This window comes from Chlorocebus sabaeus, chromosome 22 (assembly GCF_047675955.1).
Source record: "Chlorocebus sabaeus isolate Y175 chromosome 22, mChlSab1.0.hap1, whole genome shotgun sequence".
NCBI classification, from domain to species: Eukaryota; Metazoa; Chordata; class Mammalia; order Primates; family Cercopithecidae; genus Chlorocebus; species Chlorocebus sabaeus.
In genome coordinates, this window is record NC_132925.1 from 14488143 (window position 1) to 14505423 (window position 17281).

General features: G+C 38.2%; 1 protein-coding gene across 2 annotated transcripts in view; it reads left to right on the top strand.

Annotated features, from left to right (window-relative positions):
• The window catches only part of NSUN3 (NOP2/Sun RNA methyltransferase 3), a 211465-nt gene extending 194583 nt beyond the window's left edge, over positions 1-16882 (top strand). The window contains exon 7 of one of the 2 annotated variants that reach the window (XR_012090521.1): positions 16674-16882. The gene's annotated coding sequence lies outside the window, so the exon portion shown is untranslated. Of the gene's footprint in view, positions 1-7265; positions 10844-16673 lie in introns of those variants that run through there. The other variant, XR_012090520.1, reaches the window with a different exon arrangement.
• Positions 16883-17281: the final 399 nt, after the last annotated feature.

Here is a 17281-nt window from a genome sequence, read left to right on the forward strand (position 1 = left end):
GCAATACCCACTTCTCACAAGGCAGACAGCCTACCTCAGCACTAGACTGTAATGAGAGAACACTGGAGAGCTCTTATATTGAACTGAGATTAATGGTTTGGCCTGGATACCTTTCATATTTGTATGGAGAATGTGTTTTGTGACTTAAAGTGACTGTAGAATGTGTATAACATTAGAATAAGCGGAGAAAGCCGTGAGGCCAGCAGTGGTTCTCAAAGCCTGCTTTCTGGGGTAGCAGCAGCAGCAATACCTGGAAACACATTAGAAATGCAAATTTTCAGGTGCCACCCAGACCTCCCATATCAGAAACTCCAGGGGTGGAGCCCTGAAAGCCCACTAGGTTCTTCTGCTGTGTAGGAAATTTGAGAACCAAACTCTGAGCTAGAGACGAGAAAACTCCAGTTTTATAGGTGCTTCGGCTATCCTGCTAGTGATAAGCTATAGGAAAAATGTAGAGAAATGCAATCTACACTTCATGATATAATCACTTGAGGGTTACAGGAGGAATTAAAGCAATAGTTTTTCATGATATATTTTGGCTCTCAAACACGTTTCTCTCACAGAACATCTGCTTGAATTTTCTGGGTGGCGAACAACCAGGTTGGGGTGGTCTGATCACTGCTTAGCTTGGCAGGATGTGCAACTGTACTGAGACTGGAAGCCCAAAGTAGAGGAGAAGCCCCCCATACCTGCTACGACCATTACCTGATGGGTTCCTTAAACTGATATTGGGCATTTAGGCATGAACAGCTTAACCACAAGCAATATCCTAGTGTGGTAAAGACATCCTGCTATTTTAATATCTCCATCTTGTACAGGGAACAAAACTTAAGTAAAGGGAATTTTAAGAATAGAATCTAAATACTTTTGTGAATTAAAAAAAATAAGGACTAGCTGCTGTTGGTATGTTAAAAAATATGAATAAGTGAGGAACAGATTTTCAAGCCTGAACACTGTGCCAATCCCTTGTCATTTGCTAAATAAAAATACATGGTGCTGCTCAGAGGTATTACCAGGTGATGTGAATTATCACGTTTGTAGAAATGTGAAAAACAAAACCAAACAATCCTCAACTCTTAAAACATGAGGTCAAGTGAAATATAAAAGTGACTTAGAAGTAAATGTCAATTCATAAGTCACTCAGAACAATAACAAATTTATTCAAAAGTACTAGTATTTTAAAGAATACTTTGAATATAAACAACATGTGGTAACCGTAATATGACAACGTTTTGCATACTGTTCATATGTTCTCTTACAGTGTACTCATCTTAGGAATTTGATATCCAACCTCATAGTTATTAATTTGCTTCGATTTTGTAAAAAATCTGAGTTTGAAGGGGTTTGTTTTATTCTTCAAGTACAGTTTTCTTTCAGAGGTCCAATGTTTTCAATTGTCCCATTGCATCAGTGTGTGTGTAGAGGGGGAACGTTTAACAAAGGGATATCACTGATTTACACAAAGCTTCTTATGAGTTTTAGAAATCATTGTCTTCTTGTTGTCATTTATTGTGTTCCTTCTTTCTAGTGAGGTTGTAAGCTCCATTTTGCATTTTCCCGGTTATTTAATATGGTGCAGTAAACACAGTAAAGGCTTAATAAATGTTGATGTAATGGCTGGATAAGATAGAAAAGAAAAACACTTTTTTTTTTTTTTTTTTTTGCCAATGCCATCATCTGCCTATTGAAGTTTTTCTTGTCAGACCTTCAGCAGATGATTAAATTAATTTGAATCAGATTGAATTAGGCTAGAAATAGCCCAATATCTAAAACAATTTCACCAGGAATAATCAGTATAAGATCATTAGAAGGCAGCAGTTGTTATTAATGTCCCCATTTTGTTTCTTTTACAATACTGACAGGGTCTCACTGTGTTGCCCAGGCTGAGTTCAAAATCCTGGCCATATGTGATCCTCCCACCTTGGCCTCCCAAAGTGCTGTGATTATACATGTGAGCCACCACACTTGGCCTGCCCCCAATTTTTTTTTTTTTTTTTTTAGTACAGCAAGGCTCTTTTCTTTCTGAGCAGTGATTTTGAAAATTACTAAAATTCTTATGTAAAAAATTTCTAAAACAAAAATTTCTGTAAGAAAATTATCAAAATATTATTTTTTGTACTGCACACTGTTCCTCTGTCAACTAGGTATCCAGTCATGTATTTGGGATTTGAATTTATCTTATGAGAGCTGGTTGATACATATATTGATAGCACAGTCTTCCATATCTAGTTAACTTCTTCAATGCAGTTGGCTTCACAGTGCTTCATTAGGAAAAAATGAATAATGTCATCCCCTGGGAATGTATGGAAACAGTCCTATTGAGGAGCTGTTTGGCTTCTTCAGAAGAAAGACTCTCTGCCCGTTGTGGTGGCTGCTTTTTGCCAAGCTTGTGATTTGAGAGGTTGACCTAGCAACAATCTGAATAGCAAAGCATGTTTTTTCTTGGTGACCATTTTCCTGCAAAAGCATATTTTTGATTGGACTGCAGTCGAAAGCGTAATTAAATGTTACAGAGACTCTCAGAACTTTAAACCATTCTCTTTTTCCTTTTTAATTTGACAACACAAACAAGTCTAATGTTTCATTTTTCTGGCTCCAGATGTCCATTGTGAATGTAAATGATGAGCCAGTAGAGCTGATGCTTCCACAGAACTGATATTCAGAATAAAAATGAATCGTTGCACATCCTGCAGGTGCCTCTGCTGAGGGAATCTTTTCACTCCGAAGACATTTAACAGATAGAATATGCAGCTGGTCAAAGAAAGCCTTTAGGCTATTTCAAAGTTTCTATACAAAATAAAATGCCTCATAAAGTTTGCTTGAAAGTGAAATTTTATAAAATATGGTTATATACACTCTTTCATTTTTATTCCAATAATTCCAAGCTTTCTTTTTAAGGCTGAAAATACTATTTTTAAGAATCAAATAAACTCCAATATTTGGAGTTCTGATAGAGAGAAGAACTTCACATTTGGCTTGCATTTGGCACTTAATTTGGAGGTTGTATTCAAGTTAACAACAACAACAGCAAAAATACAATGATTCTTCTATATTGTCAATAATTACTGCTCACAGCTTGATTATTTTGCAATTATCAAGATCTCTGATGCCACACATATGTGCCAAAGCCTTTCAAAGGACATCTAATGAGAACTGTAGATGGAGATGGCATTGATGTCTGATTGGGAAGAGAGCTGTTCATGTACTTAGCCTTTGAACTATAATTCACCATCTAATTTTCTCAATCAAGGTCTGAGACTTGAAAGAATCTATGGCAGAGTCTAGATCATCTACTGAAGAATTTAGAGTGAGAAAATGTATCCTGAGCATGTTCCCTCTCCTGCTTCTCAGAAGCCCTGAACCATTAGACTGCATAAGTCTGCCCACTTTGTCCTGTGATGATTCAACTGGGTTCCTCTTCCCTCAAAGATCCCTGCATTCTAGAACAATTTTCTCCCTTTTTAACCCTCTGCTAAGAAATCGATTCTTTTAGCACAGCTGACCACAGCAAGAAGAAAGCAAACAGATGGAGTTAATTCATACTGATATGAAAAAGTCTGCTAGCATCCCTGGGGTATTTGCCTCATAAAAAAGATTGCTTGAGAAGTTAAGTTTATCTCTAATTTGCATAACCTAAGAAATGAAGTAAAGCATTTTAACTGTGGGGAAGAAATGTGATCTTTTGTATTTTTTGGTCAGTATTTGAGTTATAAGACATGTGAAAAGAGATACACAAGTCATCTCATGCTGACCAAAACCAAAACAAAACAAAACAAAACAAAAAACAATGTAGATTGAACTGTGATGGAATGATTAATGCATCAAAGGAAAAAAGTATCATTCAGACATTGGTCATTCACTCCTGGTCATATTGATAAAGGTATAGAGGCACACTTTGGAAAAGTCTATCTTAACGTAGTTCAGAGAAGAGAGTCTTAGATTACAGTAAACTGGCAAGAAGATGGTACATGAAGACATCTATTTTACAATAGATGTTTCGTTCATTTAGTTAATGCTCGGTTCTGTTTCTAAGCTTTTTAGCAGAACTTCTGGTTATTATTTCATTCTCAGTTAGTTCTGTCTATAGAGAAGAAGTATGCTTGTCACATGGGCCTGAAGAACTCAAGACCCATAATAGCTATCTTTTAACTAGCTTTTTTTCTTTTTTAACAGTCAGGGTAGGATCAGAGAAACAGAATCACTAAGATTTTTTTATACAGATTATACTTTATGCAATCATGGGAGATGGTTAATCAGCCTCTGCAAGGCTGTTACCTTTGCATCTTTTCTGGAGCTTAAAGTCTATAGGACAGGTATTCAAGAAAAGAAGACAGATTTGGAGTGGGGAGAGCAAGGAAAACTATAACCCATTCGCTCAAGCTGCAGTCCAAGAGGACACACTGAAACTCTGGTCTCACTCTGCCTCCAACTTCAATGGTGCTGGTGGCCTGCAGGGGAAACTGATGCCCTTTGTCACAGAGCTTAACACACACCTGGGCCAAGAAGACAGAGAACCTGAAGGGTAATTGAGGGTAGCTTGGAGCAGCTGCAGGGCTAGGTGTTGCCTCATGTTAATCCAGTGTCAGCTGAAGTGTCATGAGCATGGGTTGGAACTGTGCCTGGTGCCCCTGCACTAGCCTGAGCATGAAAGCAATATGGCCACTGCTTTAGCCTAACTTCCAAAACTCATGCAAAACGGCTCTCCTGAACCACTGGGAAGTCAATTATGGGAAATGTAGTTCTAACTTAGCTAAATTGCTATGATTCAAATCCTTTGCATAAAAAACCACATTGCCATCCAATGTGTTATCCAATTCTGGGTTTATAAATTCCTTTTATAAACTTGCTAATAAGAATTTGGCCATGAAAGATGGATTTACTCTTGATGTCCTGACAAAATAAGGGACCTGGCTAAGGGCCAGAGCCTGGAGAGAAGTTTATCCTACAAAACTAATGAGTGATACCCTGTGTGTGCAGTCTCTTATTCCACAGCCTACTTCATCCCCTTGGGCATTGCCTAAGCAATCTCTCATCATTCTTCTAGCATTGGCCTGGTAATCCTCTCTTTCTTTTAGAATTTCAGTACTTGGAATGTCTGAAATTGCCACCTCAGAGGTTACCATGGTCAGTGATTTTGTGTATGTGTGTGTCCAGAAGACAGAGAGTGAGAATAACAGTTTTTCTTTGTCTACCTTTCCATTCTGCTCTGCTAATTATCAAAAGAGTTCTTCCATCATTTACCCTTATACTTCTTTTTCTATCAAACTTCTATAGTAAGCCAAATATCCAAAAATTGTATACAGATAGAGCTGTAGAAACACTTTGCTAGGTATGTTGACATAGATGACCTTACTAGCGTCACACAGCACTCTCAATCTCATATGAGGACATTGGTTTCATCTAAAGCTTCTAGATTTGGTACTATTGTAAGAAAATTCAGATTTAACCTAAATGTAATAAGTTGAACTTGATTGTATTGACAGATTGATATTTACACCCTAGTCAGTGATTTCAAGCAGGGCATGGGATCCGGTGGAAGAGGGAAAAGAGTGTTGATGAACCAGCACTAATCCCTCATTACCTTTTACAGATCCTCTTTTCCAGAAGTAGGTTATTTAGAAAAAAAAAATGTGAATAACAATATATTAGGCTAGAAATTCTTCCACATTCTCCAGCTTTCTTCCTCTGGTGGTTTTCAGTAAGCTGTTAAACTTAAGAAAATGCTGGAAGGAAAATACTAGTAAAACAGCTCACTCTTAAAAGGATGAATTGCATTGATGTAGGAGTTATTTTTCTCCTTGTAGGCAATTATTTTGGCCCATAATTGTCCAAAAGTTTTGAAGCTATGTTATCTTGTCAAATGTAGTCTACTTCAGCATTACCTGACACCTCAGGAGTTCTAACACTAGATAGTCAATGACATCGGGTGAAGGACCATTACCAGGGAAGATAACTTGCAGTACTGCTAAGAAGCAGGTGTCAGGATGAGGAATGAGCAGTTCATAAGCTAGACACAGCTGCTGCAGAAAGGACTCCAGCTCTTGCAAGTATGTAAGAGATGTGCAAAGAGAGAAGGCAGGGCAAGGCGATTAGGTGGAAGCCCCAGTGCAAGGGCCAAAGATGAGTTTTATTCTGAGCTGCCCCTTTGCTTTAGCCAGGAAAAGCTAAAGCTTCCTGATTAACTCAGAAACTTCTCCAGAGTGACTAGACTGGGGCATGTGGGTGGAATTAAATAGGGGATTTCTGGACAAAATGAAAGTGGGCAGGAGAAATGAAAGGACAGCTGTTGATAGGAAACTGTAATACTAACATAGACTCAGACTTCTGGAAAGAGGAGTTAGAAGAATGCAGTGTTAATCAATCAGTGGCAACTACCAAATCAGGTAAAAGTGTCCTTTTTTCCAAATTGTTATGTTGCATTGACGGTCTCTTTAAGGGTCCCCCTCCCCTTCCCATCTAGCCTTAGGTTTCTGGGAGTTGGCAGCAGGACAGCCAAATCATAGAGAATGGGATTTGGGGGAGAGCAAACCATTGAAAAGCTTATGTGCTTATTAGGCAATACGTTATGTCCTGGGATTGATGCCAGGGTGGTTTTGGAAGGGCCAATACATATTGACCTCTGAAAAAAATGGATTTACTATTGAACATCTTTGTATGAAATCTTAACTAATGAGGGGCATGTCAAAGCACTGTGGTTAGGCAGCTCCTGTGCACAGTTGCAACAAGGTTGGGAGGTTGGATTCTGCTGACATCTGTCGGGCAGAGACACCGCTGTTTGGAACCTCCGGCTAATCAGAAGCTTGTCCAGAGCATTTCTTGATATAGTAGATCATCTTCTACTGAATTGTAATGCAGATTAGGGGGGAAAGCTGCCGAAATTTAAAAGGCACTGTCAAATGTAGTGGCAGTTGTCTACGCTGTGAGTGTTTCTAAAACCAAATATGAATTTTTGAATCAAATATTGTGTTGTAATCAGAGAGATAACTGTTGACTTGAATGGCAAATGTGCCTCTGTTCCTGGTAAACAGGCACAGACCAAGAATATTTACCTTACTTTGTTAAAAAAAAAAAAAATTACATGGTAACTATCTATACTTGACAAAATGCTTAATTAGTGTCTATGATTAGGTGAGTTAGAAAAACCCCAAACAAGTGGTTACATAAAGGCAAAACCCATTAGTTAAAAATGAATTGGTCAATATTAATAAATATCTGTAGAAGCGTTTACGATGTCTAATCTCATTTAATTAACAACATTTTGACAGAGATATGATCTCTTCGTTTTACAAAAGAGGAAAAGCAGAACTGTCTCATGAACACAGTGACTGTCTCGTGAACACAGTGGTTCTCGACCATAGGTGATTTCGTCCTCCAGGAGACATCTGCAGTGTTTGGACACATGCCTGGTTGTCGTAGCTGGGGAAGGGGGTGCTACTTGCATTTGGTGGGTAGAGGTCAGGGATGCTGCTAAACATGCACAGCCCCCACAATAAACCACCCAGACCAGAATGTCAATATTGCCAAAGGTGAAAGCCCTTACAGTAGGGTAGCAGTATTACATGGTAGTAACAGGACTGGAACACAGATTGTGTGGTCCTCAAATGTGCTTATTACAGCGTGTCACACTTCTCTCCCTACATCGGGCTTTCGAACAGGAAAAGCTTTTGCAACAACAGGAAAACGTTATTTTTTTTTATTTTTTATTTTTTTGATTTCCTTTGCCATCTAGTGCAGAAAATGTTGAAACTTGCTGTGAAATCTGGGGAGCCAGCACATCCCCATGGAATATACAAAGGGATATGTATAGAAGTCTATGAAAGGTGGCCGGGCATGGTGGCTCACGCCTGTAATCCCAGCACTTTGGGAGGCCGAGACGGGTGGATCGCCTGAGGTCAGGAGTTCAAGACCAGCCTGTCACCACATAGTGAAACCCCATCTCTACCAAAAATGTAAAAAATTAGCCAGGTGTGGAGATGGGCACCTGTAATCCCAGCTACTCAGGAGGCTGAGGCAGGAGAATCACTTGAACCCAGGAGGCAGAGGTTGCAGTGAACTGAGATCGCGCCACTACACTACAGCCTGAGCGACAGAGCAAGACTCCATCTCCTAAATAAATAAGAATCTATGAAAGGCACCTGCCTCTGTGTCTTCTAGTGGGCCCACGTTTGCTGCTGGCCAGAAGGTTCACCTGATGGGAAAGTGAACTCGATGTGAGCAGGGCGAGCAAGCTGGAACTATCAGCACCTGCATTTCTGCCTCTCACCTCATCCAACCAAGATGACCCTCAGAGAGTTAATGGCTGCTGCTTCAGCCCACCTTCCATGTGTCTGACAAATTCTGCTTTGGACCATTGCTAACCAACATCATACAGGGAAAAAGCAACTTGAATATCACATAGTTTACTTATTTAATATGCTTGTTAGATATTGTGTTATAGAAAATAAGTACCTCGCAGGTGAGAAATCTGCCTGGATATTGATTGATATTTATTCAATCATAAGTCCAAACCATTGAGAATACTGACAGGCACAACAGTATGTGACCCGTAACTACTTGTTGAAAAAAAGAAAAAAAAAAGAGAAAAGAGAAGGAATTTAGAAAGGAAGAATTGAGTAAGAAATTATATTTGTTTCTCTACATCTTAAAATTCAGAAACTTTGGAAATTGCCTTACCTTTGCAAATGCATTGGAAGTGCATTTTTGTGCATAGAAAACACAGTAGATTGCATTTTAATAACTTGAGGAAATTCCATCTGGTTTCAGATGTTTCTGTTTTTCCACAGAGACTAATGGTAAATTCCGTGGAACTCACTTTGACATTAATGAGGACTTTCAATGTGTCAAGCACTGAGCTGGATTTGTAGATATTTAAAAGTGTAAAAGCGTCTTTCAAATTAGAGTTGTTCTTTCATTTATAGGTGGTTGCTATTGGTTTGATTTGTTGACAACTGAAATTTCTTGCCAGGTGAAATTTTCCACCAATTTCTTGCCTCAGAAATTTTTATCACTAGAAGTTGATTCCTTAAGATCATTTTAATAGATCTCAGTTTAAAATGTAAATACACACTATTCTCGTATATCCACGAATATTTAAAGGCAATTAGTTTATTATATTTATTCAGTTGAGAGGGAGTCTGGCAGGGAATAGGGCAAATGAAAGGTAGGTTTAAAAGGTGAAACGGGAAGGGAAAGGGAGGAGATCAGAGCGGGTGGCTCTTCTGGCAGGCAGTTAATGGTGGAAGGAATGGGCTCCGTGTCTGCATGGAAGGACTGAATACCATTCACTAGTGGGGTGTCCTGAGATTTCACCATTGGCTTTTCTCTGGCCTGGCCCCATCACTTTGGGGAAAAATGAGGTTCAGCACGTACTTAAATGAAAGCTATATAATCCTATAGAAATATATTTTAGCATTCATTCATTCAGAAAAGTGGATCTTAAGGTGGTCTGTAGACTCCTAGGGGTCCTTAAAACACGTTCAGGGAGTTTGCAAGACCAAAACTGTCATTCTAACAATAGTAGAGCATTAGTTGCCTTTTTCACCCTCATCCTCACACGAGGCCACAGTAGAGGTTTCCAGAGACGACATGGTATGTGATGATATCGTTACTCAGATAGCTAATGGAATGCGTGTTTGTGCATTCAAGTATTTTAATAACTTCTCACTTTTAATTTTGGAGAGATATATCCCACATAAATAAAATCTCTTTTAGTCTTCAATAATTAAGAATGTGAAGTGACTCTGGGACCAAAAAAATTGAGAACTGTTCATTTTGGACAGCTGCTGCTAAAACTGGTTGGAATAGCTCTAAGATGAGTTTCCTGGGGACTTTTTGTTTTCATTTCTGCTAGCTTCCCTTTCTCTATTTCAGAACTCATAGGATTAGATCTCACTGGAAAAGGAAGGGAACATCTTGTTAGACTATTTTATATCATTTAAAGACTTTTAAATATAAAATCAAATGAGAGGAAATGGATTTTTCCATGGCAGAATCAGCCTTTTACAACATTAATCTTCTGCATCCTTAATTAGTTTATGCTACAGAAGAGGATGAAGAACTAGCTAACAGGCAACATATATTTATGTCTAACTTATAGGAAGGTTACAAGAATCCCAGTCCTCCAGCCAATCAAGGACAGAATGATTCCCCTCTCTCTTGTTAAGAATTGTGCAAATTTTACAAAGCTGTGAAGATCCGTGTGGTTGAGTGTATGAACCCCAGAAACAATAGTGGTAGCCAGGAAAAGTAACTCAAAATGACCCAACTTAAAGATGTCACTGCTAAAAACTCTATTTCCTGAATTATACTCCCATTCACCATAAAAAGATCAACAAATACTGAGCAGTCATTCCAAGAATACATACACACAGACTTATCTCTATTTGGAAGGAACCACACAATTGAATTTTATGAATTAGAAAGGTAATTAAGACTCTCAGCCTATAGTTTTTAAATAATTTAAATAATAGGTTTCTCTTTTCCTTGGGAGTAACTGGGATCTTCCATAGAGGAGAGGGCAATAATTTAGGTCACTTTGGAAAGAGGTGTCTCCACAATAAATTTGCACCATAATTGTGGAAATAGTTAACGTCCACCTCTAAGAAGTGGACTCATTTTCTATCCCTCTGTTGTATCTGCATGGAACATGGAAGGCCCGCTCTATGCAATGGTAGCTTTGAATTTAATTTTTGGCCAGGTTCTCACTTTTTTTAAAAAGGAGAAAACTGAAAATACATGATTATGTTATTGAATATTTGAAATGTACATTTATTGTTAAGTCACAAAAATGAAAATGGGATGTGAAGTAGGAAAAGATGCCTTTCCTTTCTTTTTGTTCTTGGCACCCGGAATTCAAAAAAGGTAATCAGATTCCTAAGTCCTTGACTTCCTGTTAACAGGTTTTGTAAAGTCTACTTTTTGTTTGGTTTTATGGTTTTTTCCCTCTTCATCTTTGATTCTCTGTCTCTTTTTTTGAGACAGGCTCTTGCTCTGTTGCCCTGGCTGGAGTGCAGTGGCACAGTCTTGGCACTCTGCAACCTCTGCCTCCCAGGCTCAAGTGATCCTCCCACCTGTAGTCACTGAATAGCTGGGACTACAGGTACTCACCATGAAGCCTGGCTAATTTTTGTATTTTTTTTTTAGAAATGGGGCTTCACCATGTTGTCCAGGCTGGTCTTGAACTCCGGGGCTCAAGGGATTTGCCTAGTTTGACCTCCAAACTGGTGGGATTACAGGCATGAGCCACTGCGCCCAGCCTCATCTTTGATTGTCTTTCTCATTCTCCTTCTCTCAGAGTGCTACGGTTTGAATGTGTTCCCCAAAGTTAGTGATAGAAACCTAATACCCAGTGCAAGAGTGTTTGGAGGTGACCTTTAAGAGGTGATTACGTCATGAGAACTCTATCTTTACAAATGGGTTAATGCCATTATCTTGCTCACTTGCCCTTCACTTTCTGGAAGAAGGCCTTTGTCAGATGTGGACCCCTTGACCTTGAACTTCTCAAGCCTCTAAAACTGTAAGAAATATAAGCAATAAATCTGTCCTTTATAAATCAGTCTCAGATATTCTATTATAGCAGCATAAAATGGACTAAGACACATGGTAATCAACTCTAATCTGTTTGAGATGGATATGTTTAAATCCTTGTAATATATATAGTGTTGTTTTATGTGGGAGTTATTTTTAATTTTCTTTGGTGGTATTATGTTTTAAACCCTAGTGTATATCTTACTCTTCTTATTCAATACCATGTTTTAAGAAATCTATCCATGTTTAAATAAAACATGTTTATTGCTTCTAACTGCTGCAGAGTATTCATAGAATGCATCTGACTCATCTCAGTTATTTGCTTCCTTAGTAATGAGCACCAAACCCCACACCATACTGGTGAATTTTTTGTTTTTTAGTATGGAATTTAAATTACATGGGGGCCGGGATTTTTTCTGTTTCATTTACTGTTGTATCTCTGGCACTCAGACGAGTTCCTGCCACATATTAGAAGTTTGGGAAATTTTTGTTCAATCAACAAATAAATGTATTTGCATTTGGTTAATGTGTGTGGAATATACAAATAAAGCTGCTTAAGTGTTAATTTCCTTACAGAGTCCTTCCCTGACTCACTAGTCTATCTTAAGTCTTCTTGTTACATATTCACTATATCCTGGACTTTTCTATGGAAGCACCAATTGCAGTTGTCATTATCATTGTCCCACTTCATTGATTCACTCTCCTGCTTTGTTCATCTCTTGCTAAAACAGACACTTAACTTTACTATGCATTTACTCTGTCATTTGGCAATCTCTGTCACAGATTTTCAATGACATATGATTCTCAGAGTTGGGTGGTAGAGGTGTCAATAGCAGTGGTTTTGACCAGTGGAGAGTCCTGAAATCTCCATCGGTTATCAGTTGAGTCAATTAAAACATCAACCTCGAGACTGCCCAAATACATACTTAATGGCTATATAAATACAGCCTTAAGGCAAATCCTCTAGTCCGTCTTCAACTGCCCTTTTCCCGCCATCTTGCTTACTCTGTTTCTATGTAGAATTCTGAAGCCTCTGCCTGAGGCTGAGAAACATTGATCCTGAAGTCTTCAGATGCCTTTAACTATGCATAGCATCATGCTTTCCTCCCTCCTGTAGACCACAATTTTGAGTCTTCCTTGCCTTAGGAAGACTGTTCAAACAGAAGGAAATTGAGTGAGGAAAGGAGGGGGAAATCAGAAAAAAAAAAAAGTGAATAAGAGGTTTACAAGAAAGAGTTCAGTGAGGATTTCAAGTATCAACATTATTAAACTACACAGTCTTGTTTCACTAATGATGGAGATGCTTTTGAGAAATGCATCATTAGGTGATTTTGTCATTGAGTGAACATCATAGAGTGTATTTACACAAACTTAGATGGTATAACCTACTACACACCTAGGCTATACAGTATAACTTATTGCTCCTGGGCTATGAACCTGTACAGTATGTTACTGTACTGAATTCTGTAGGAAATTGTAACTCAAAGGCAAATATGTGGGTATCTAAACATAGAAAATGTATAGCAAAAGTAGAGTATACAAGATAAAGAATGGTGCACCTGTATAGGTCACTTACCAGAAATGGAGCTTGTAGGATTGGAAGTTGCTCTTGATGGGCCAGTGGGTGAATATGAAGGCTGAGGACATTCCTGTACACTACTGGGGACTTTAAAAACACTGCACATTTAGGCTATGCTACATTTATTTAGATTTTTTTCTTTAATAATAAATTAGCCTTTGCATACTGGAACTTTTTTTTTTTTTTTTTTTTGGAGACGGAGTCTTGCTTTGTTGCCCAGGCTGGAGTCTCTGCTCACTGCAAGCTCTGCCTCCCGGGTTCCCGCCATTCTCTTGCCTCAGCCTCCCGAGTAGCTGGGACTACAGGTGCCGCCACCACACCCGGCTAATTTTTTGTATTTTTACTAGAGACAGGGTTTCACCGTGTCAGCCAGGATGGTCTCGATCTCCTGACCTTGTGATCCGCCCGCCTCGGCCTCCCAAAGTGCTGGGATTACAGGCGTGAGCCACTGCGCCCGGCCTGGAACTTTTTTACCTTACACCTTTTTTTTTGTTTTTTTTTTGAGACGGAGTCTCGCTCTGTCGCCCAGGCTGGAGCGCAGTGGTGCGATCTCGGCTCACTACTAGCTCCGCCTCCCAGGTTCAAGCAATTATCCTGCCTCAGCCTCCTGAATAGCTGGGACTACAGGCGTGTGCCACCATGCCCAGCTAATTTTTGTGTTTTTTTTTTTTTTTTTCTAAAGCAAAGATGAGGTTTCACCATGTTGGCCAGGATGGTCTTGATTTCCTGGTCTCGTGATCCACCCGCCTCTGCCTCCCTAAGAGCTGGGATTACAGGCATGAGCCACCACATCCGGCCTTACCTTACACATTTTTTAGTATTTTTAACCTTTTGGTTCTTTTGTAATAACACTTAGCTTAAAACACAAATGCATTGTACAGCTGTACAAAATATGTTTCTTTCTCTATACTCTTATCCTAAAAACCTTTTTCTATTTTTAAAGATAAAAAGTGTAGTATAGTAAATATGTAAACCAGTAATGTAGTCATTTATTATCATTTCAAGTATAATGTGCTGTACATAATTGTTTAATATACTGTACATAATTGTATGTGCTATACTTTTATATAACTGGCAGTGCAGTAGGTTTGTTTAAACCAGCATCACCGCAACATCAGTAGGTGATAGGAATTTTTCAGTTCCATTATAATCGTATGGGATCACTATCATATATGTGGTCCATTGTTGATCAAAAAGTCATCATGTGGCACATGAGTGTACTGCAAAGATTATATTTGGAAAGTATTGTCGTTAAATTATTCTCAGTGCTCTTGGTTGCTGTAGAAAAATATATGGATTTACACAGTGAGAGAATCTGACTCATTTGATAGCAATAACCTGATCAATGAAATCAAGTATTCTACAGGGCTGAATGTAATCTTTACTTATCTCACTCACCTGTAATTTATTAAAAATAAATTCAAGATTCATATTGCTAATCATTACCCAGCATTGCAGGGTTAATTATGTAAACTTGAAAACCTGGCAGAATCTTTATAGGTAACCTAGTAGCCGGCATAAAATCTAGTGGTAAAAGAAATATCCTCACGGGCTGACAATTTCTAGTAGTCAAGTGTACATGGAAAATGTAGTTTAAACATTCGTCCTCTAGTTTAAACACTAATTGGTTCGTAGTTTGATCACAGATGTTGATATTGTTGACCCCATTAACTTCAGTGTATCTTGATGTGTTAAAAAATGCAGAGGAAAAATAAGAGCATAAAATAGAAGTCAGCCTTTGAAAACGTTCTGTTTCTTGAAAGCTCAATTAAGAATGAAATGTCAATTTTGTGGTGTGAGCTTTTTAGGAACTGGTTTTGCGGCAGTCTGACATCCACTTTCAACTAGAAATCATGTAGTATCTGACAGTAGTTTTCACATGGTTCTCTTTTAAATGTTATCAAGTCTGTTTTCTTTCTTCCTTTCTTTTGTTCTTCATTTTTTTGATTTTTGTTTTTTGGCTAGGCTTGAAGGGCCGGGTAGAAATGTACTATAAATTGCTATTGCTTAGAAAGTGTGAGTGTGTGTGTGTTACTATTAAAATATGTGGTATTTAAAACTTTTTATTTTTTATTTTTTTGAGACGGAGTCTTGCTCTGCCGCCTGGGCTGGAGTACAGTGGTGTGATGATATTGGCTCACTGCAACTGCCGCTTCCCGGGTTCAAGGGACTCTCCTGCCTCAGCCTTCCCTGTATCTGGGATTATAGGCGCCCGCCACCATGCCCAGCTAATTTTTTTTATTTAGTAGAGACAGTCTTTTGCTATGTTTGCTTGGCTGGTCTCAAACTCCTGATCTCAGGTGATCTGCCCTCCTTGACCTCCCAAAGTGCTGGGATTACAGGCTTGAGCCACCGCGTCCAGCCAAAATTCTGAAATGTGATTCAGACATTAACTAAATATAATGTTGAGAAGTGACTGTTCAGCATTCATCATACTTATTCCCTGCTTTGTACCTAGAAGGTAAGGATGACAAAACTCTTGGTATCTCTCTGTGCGCCCTGTTTTTCACGCATCACAAATGCTGTCTCACTGAATCTAGAATCATTTCAGAATTCTTTAAAAAACATTTCAGAATACATCAAACATTACAAGCATAGGTAAATCCTTTTTGTTTCCCTGGGTAAGATATTAGAACAATTCCTAGAAAGGATGCTTAACTTCCTAGTCTCTACCAGGTTTAGAAAATATTAGCACTCAAATAGTACAAGGCTTGATAGTACAAATCTTTATTTTTTTCCTAGCACAAAGGTTATAAATATTTAGAAGTATGTTATAAGTATCTGGGCTTGCAAATCTTCTTTGGAATATTTTAATCTCGTCTAGTTCTCAAGTTTGACCAGGTTTAGTCACCTCTCCCATAATCTCTATTAACACATATTAATGGGGAATTTAGCTGTCTCATGTTTTGTTCTTCATAATTTGTATTTGTCTCTTCTTCCTGGAGGGAGTCAGAAGGCATATGTTACTGGACCTTTGCTCATTCTTGCCATCAGCATATAAACTGAAGCAGAACTTCTTGTATACGTAGACTATGAAAATTCTTCAATTTTATTATCTTATTATTTTCAGTTCCTTTTGAATGTGGTTTTAATGGACTTATCCTACAATATTGTGTCATTGCAGAAAAGGATATGCACAGAATCAGCAACATATACCATTCTAGGGACTTCTTAAAAAGTTATTTTAAATACAGTTGTTTGGTTGTTATAACACATGGCGCGCACTGCCCACAAAAGGGAACTCTAGTTTGTGAAAGGAGCCTGTCATTTTTTTAAAAGATAAAGAGAATAGTTGTTAAAGTGTCATAAGGTTGACAACTTCATCTTAATAATTTTGATAAATAGCAAATATTTCATCCATGCTACAAAGACACAGTACATTTTAAATACCTTTACCATTGCTTTGCCTTTTTTCTCTCTAAAAAATCTATCAGGACCTCCTGTTTCAGAGAAAACCTTTAAGGTCACTTAGCTGATATCCCCTCATGTATGAAATATATCCATTGCATAGCTAACTGATGAACTGATCTAATTTTGTCAGCAGAATTAATTTTTTTCTTTTATCTAGGTTGGTGTTTTAAAGATTCCTGTGATTGCCTGAACTGGGGAGGCAGAAAGTTGCAGTGAACCGAGATCGCACCACTTCACTCCAGCCTGGGTGACAGAGTGAGACTCTATCTCAAAAAGAAAAAAGATTCCTGTGTAAAAATCTCAGCTAATTAGTATTCTCCATAATAGTATGTTTTCTTAGATGATTATTTTCAATTTAATTCCTGCTTGGAGAGCCATATATATGTGTGTGTGTATGTATATATATTATATATATACACATATATAATATATATATAAAATATATATTTTGCTTTCTTAGAGAAAATCATTATGTTTAAAATATTTGAGAAAGATAAGCGAGATCACCAAGTGGTAACAGAGAGTGTTAAATTAGATGCATAATTTAAGAAAATAAAAAAAACACTATTGTACTAGAGTCTTAACCTTTAAAGACTTGTATACCACTTATTCTCACTTTTTTGTTTGACAAGAAGCCGACAGGAGGTAGAGCTAAAACAGAAGCCAGGTCTCAGAGTCATTTTTGCATGACTTGTACTGTATCTGTAGCTGTGCGCTATCTGTATAGTCAGACATTTTGTGATCAGATATTTGCAGAACAAATGG